Raw genomic sequence first — 5,247 nt, 5'->3', positions numbered from 1 at the left:
AAAAATCTTATAATTGAATCCAGCTTCACAGCTTGTCATATAATTCAGCTGGTTTGAATTCAGAGCTTCCAGCTGAAACCTTTAAATTATATAACTTTTAACTTGAATAAATTATGTTTTCTGTCTTTTTTGTTTCAAATGAAAAACATCTCTGCTCACAGTTTACGAGAGACTGCTGAGCTCTTATATAGAAAAAGACTTCAGCAGGTCATTCTGAAGTTTTTATCAAGGATGATGGTTTTTACACTGTAAAATGTAATATTGTGTTTAATTAAAAATATTAAATAGGTTGAACTCAATTTTTATCAATTTGTTATTAGAACTCAATTTAAATAACTTACCAGTACTTTTTATGCAAAAACGCTGATAAACTCGATTAATTTGAGTTGTCCTAACTTAGAAAAACTAAGTAAGCTGGAAGTTTTGCTTCTCTGGGCGGAAGGATGAAAGATGTGTTTTGAAAATGCCACGTGACTACCGTCCTCCTCCCTCACGGATCAGTCCGCATGTTCACGGTGCCAGCATTTGTTATGGAATATATTGAGCAAACCCGGAGAAGCGTCAGCTCAAGAGACTATTGTTGTCATTACTGTGGATCTTTACTGACTTGGTGAGTAAATGTTTACTCTTATTCAAACTGATTTTGTGGCTTCTCTTAGGTTAGCACCAGGTTTAAATCTTGCTAGCTAGTTAGTGTTAGCCTAGCATTGCTGCTGCCGCTGGGCTCATGTTACTTAAAAATTAACACCACAGCCTTAAAAACCTTACATAAAACTATGTCGGTGAAATTTTCTGTTGATCGTTTGAAATAAATAAGTGAGATAAGAGCCCAGACAAAATTCTTTGGGAGGTGCAGCCGTTAGGGGTGGGATAGGTGTGGGGGGTGGATAACAGAGCTCTCCGAAAACGTGGAAGCACTTTTGCAAATATGTGATATTTTGATAAATTAAGTAGATATTTGAGCATTACACAGCTACATTCTCGCCTGAAAATATCTTAAAAGGTTATTTTGTGATCCAGAAAGGGTAGTCTGGTGAAAAGGAGGATCGCATTTGTCGGCCATGGTTGTCGGAGCCTGTGCGTACTTGTAAGCGCGGCAATGGCGGAGGAGCACGGCTAAAAAACTTATTACTTTTTCTGGGTCACAAAATAAACTTTTAAGATATTTTCAGGCGAGAATGTAGCTGTGTAAAGTTCAAATATCTGCTCGATTTATCAAGACATCACATATTTGCAAAAATGCTCCGACGTTTTCATGCTTTGTGGCAGCTTTAGAACATCTGTGGCATCTATTAATGTCAAATCTAGCCTTTATTTAACAAAATAAGCAAACTCTATGTTACAGTGATTGCACAGCCATTAAAGATCAAATCAGTTTCTGAAAAATGTTCTGTTTTTTCTCCCTCTGCTTGCTTCTTACTGTCTTTGAGGCTCGGACCAGCACTCCTGTTGTTGGACAGAAAGACATCAACTCAGTGGTATTTTGGTTTTCCAATATATTAGCAACTGTCAGTGACATTTATATTAATCAGGCTGAACTTTAATCATACTTTAGATCAGCCTGTTTTACTTATTGTTTTATTTGTGCTTTGGTTTGGGGAAGTTGTTTCTTTACTGATCTTTTCCTGTCTGTTATTAGACTTGAGATATGACTGCACTATGCTGTTGCTGTGACTCCAGTTAATTCTACAAGACATGCTGTGTAAGTAAACAAACAACAACAGTTTGGTCTGCATTTCTTCAAACTTAGTTTAGAGGGTCTACACTGTATATACACTGTAAAATGTAATATTGTGTTTAATTAAAAATATTAAATAGGTTGAACTCAATTTTTATCAATTTGTTATTAGAACTCAATTTAAATAACTTACCAGTACTTTTTATGCAAAAACGCTGATAAACTCGATTAATTTGAGTTGTCCTAACTTAGAAAAACTAAGTAAGCTGGAAGTTTTGCTTCTCTGGGCGGAAGGATGAAAGATGTGTTTTGAAAATGCCACGTGACTACCGTCCTCCTCCCTCACGGATCAGTCCGCATGTTCACGGTGCCAGCATTTGTTATGGAATATATTGAGCAAACCCGGAGAAGCGTCAGCTCAAGAGACTATTGTTGTCATTACTGTGGATCTTTACTGACTTGGTGAGTAAATGTTTACTCTTATTCAAACTGATTTTGTGGCTTCTCTTAGGTTAGCACCAGGTTTAAATCTTGCTAGCTAGTTAGTGTTAGCCTAGCATTGCTGCTGCCGCTGGGCTCATGTTACTTAAAAATTAACACCACAGCCTTAAAAACCTTACATAAAACTATGTCGGTGAAATTTTCTGTTGATCGTTTGAAATAAATAAGTGAGATAAGAGCCCAGACAAAATTCTTTGGGAGGTGCAGCCGTTAGGGGTGGGATAGGTGTGGGGGGTGGATAACAGAGCTCTCCGAAAACGTGGAAGCACTTTTGCAAATATGTGATATTTTGATAAATTAAGTAGATATTTGAGCATTACACAGCTACATTCTCGCCTGAAAATATCTTAAAAGGTTATTTTGTGATCCAGAAAGGGTAGTCTGGTGAAAAGGAGGATCGCATTTGTCGGCCATGGTTGTCGGAGCCTGTGCGTACTTGTAAGCGCGGCAATGGCGGAGGAGCACGGCTAAAAAACTTATTACTTTTTCTGGGTCACAAAATAAACTTTTAAGATATTTTCAGGCGAGAATGTAGCTGTGTAAAGTTCAAATATCTGCTCGATTTATCAAGACATCACATATTTGCAAAAATGCTCCGACGTTTTCATGCTTTGTGGCAGCTTTAGAACATCTGTGGCATCTATTAATGTCAAATCTAGCCTTTATTTAACAAAATAAGCAAACTCTATGTTACAGTGATTGCACAGCCATTAAAGATCAAATCAGTTTCTGAAAAATGTTCTGTTTTTTCTCCCTCTGCTTGCTTCTTACTGTCTTTGAGGCTCGGACCAGCACTCCTGTTGTTGGACAGAAAGACATCAACTCAGTGGTATTTTGGTTTTCCAATATATTAGCAACTGTCAGTGACATTTATATTAATCAGGCTGAACTTTAATCATACTTTAGATCAGCCTGTTTTACTTATTGTTTTATTTGTGCTTTGGTTTGGGGAAGTTGTTTCTTTACTGATCTTTTCCTGTCTGTTATTAGACTTGAGATATGACTGCACTATGCTGTTGCTGTGACTCCAGTTAATTCTACAAGACATGCTGTGTAAGTAAACAAACAACAACAGTTTGGTCTGCATTTCTTCAAACTTAGTTTAGAGGGTCTACACTGTATATAGTGAAGTCTGCAAGTTTTCTAACAGCAAAATTTGTTTTGTGCCCAAATCATTTTGCACATCATTAGAATGAAAGTTATTGCCCATGTTTGCATAGCCCTTTTTAAAATGATGCTTTCATGACATTATTGTGTGTTGCGTGGTGGTCACGGCTATCCAGACTGACAATTGGGACATTGAATGTCATCTCTCCTGTGGGGAGGGAGCCTGAGATTGTCTAAATTGGAGTCTGTTTTATACCAAATGCAGAAAAAAATGTTTTAAGAAAGCAATTAAGTTCATGTTCCAAAAATATGATTGTTTGCTTGCAGGACAACAGGAGAGATGAGTCCTCCGTCACAGATGGTGTGGTCAGTGAAGATGGTCGCCTGCAGGTTCAAGCTCATTGCATCTCCAACCCACATCCACTGCCACTGTACTTAAGGGAAGTTAAAGACTTTCTTCTGCACCTACATTTGGATCACCTCGATCCATGACAGTCATTCAGGCAGTAATGCCTGGACTGGAAACAAGCCATCCTTAAAATATTACAACATTCCAGCTCCTGTGTTGGAATGAAAAACAAATGTGTTGTTTAAATTAGAGACTGCACTTGTGACAGAACAACAAATATTTTATTTTGATTATATAAGTAATGTAAGTACAAAACAAACTTGTGGTAGGCCTAAACTTATTTTCAGAATAATTACATCTGAGACTTTGTTTTATTGTAAGATTATAACAGTGATGGCAATATAATTTTTTGTTGTTCAGCAGAACAGTGTCCAGTATGTTGGCTGTTGTACTTTGTTGTGTTTGAAAATAAAAGTTGGGCTCATTTTAACATCATTACAAAAATTGTTGTTAATTATTTTTAATCATATTCAGGTTACCACAAATTGTTTTTTCATTTAGTTGAACTTGAAATGTTTGTCAGTAGGTTAACAATTAGTATTGCACAGTCAGAAATATCAAGTTATTCTTAATACTGCAGACTTGCAATGTATAAGTTGTCCTAACAGTCATCTTAAGTAAGCTTTACTTAGTTTTTTTGAGGCAACGAGTTTCCATAATTTTTTTGAGTTCTGGGAACTAACAAGGCTGTACAGTGTACTCAAAATGAGTAAGTTGCCCTAACTTGGTCATCTTACGTAAACTTGATCCAATTTTTTTGAGTTCTGGGAACAAATAAGCTTGTACAGAGTACTCAAAATAAATAAGTTGTCCTAACTTAGTCATTTTTAGCTAAGCTTTACTCAATTTTTTTGAGGCAACGAGTTTCCATAATTTTTTTGAGTTCTGGGAACTAATTAGATTTTACAGTGTAGTGAAGTCTGCAAGTTTTCTAACAGCAAAATTTGTTTTGTGCCCAAATCATTTTGCACATCATTAGAATGAAAGTTATTGCCCATGTTTGCATAGCCCTTTTTAAAATGATGCTTTCATGACATTATTGTGTGTTGCGTGGTGGTCACGGCTATCCAGACTGACAATTGGGACATTGAATGTCATCTCTCCTGTGGGGAGGGAGCCTGAGATTGTCTAAATTGGAGTCTGTTTTATACCAAATGCAGAAAAAAATGTTTTAAGAAAGCAATTAAGTTCATGTTCCAAAAATATGATTGTTTGCTTGCAGGACAACAGGAGAGATGAGTCCTCCGTCACAGATGGTGTGGTCAGTGAAGATGGTCGCCTGCAGGTTCAAGCTCATTGCATCTCCAACCCACATCCACTGCCACTGTACTTAAGGGAAGTTAAAGACTTTCTTCTGCACCTACATTTGGATCACCTCGATCCATGACAGTCATTCAGGCAGTAATGCCTGGACTGGAAACAAGCCATCCTTAAAATATTACAACATTCCAGCTCCTGTGTTGGAATGAAAAACAAATGTGTTGTTTAAATTAGAGACTGCACTTGTGACAGAACAACAAATATTTTATTTTGATTATATAAGTAATGTAAG

At 36.8% G+C, this 5,247-nt stretch overlaps 2 long non-coding RNA genes across 2 annotated transcripts; both read left to right on the top strand.

Moving 5' to 3' along the window:
- The first annotated feature begins 360 nt into the window (after positions 1-360).
- Positions 361-1,745, top strand: LOC134619362 (uncharacterized). Its single transcript, XR_010091969.1, has 3 exons — positions 361-610; positions 1,431-1,478; positions 1,640-1,745. It is a non-coding gene; the product is annotated as an uncharacterized LOC134619362 (long non-coding RNA).
- Positions 1,746-1,890: 145 nt separating this feature from the next.
- Positions 1,891-3,626, top strand: LOC134618997 (uncharacterized). The gene is made up of 4 exons (XR_010091949.2): positions 1,891-2,140; positions 2,961-3,008; positions 3,170-3,232; positions 3,614-3,626. It is a non-coding gene; the product is annotated as an uncharacterized LOC134618997 (long non-coding RNA).
- Positions 3,627-5,247: the final 1,621 nt, after the last annotated feature.

Source organism: Pelmatolapia mariae, linkage group LG20 (assembly GCF_036321145.2).
Source record: "Pelmatolapia mariae isolate MD_Pm_ZW linkage group LG20, Pm_UMD_F_2, whole genome shotgun sequence".
NCBI classification, from domain to species: domain Eukaryota; kingdom Metazoa; phylum Chordata; class Actinopteri; order Cichliformes; family Cichlidae; genus Pelmatolapia; species Pelmatolapia mariae.
This window is presented reverse-complemented; position numbering and strand designations above follow the sequence as displayed.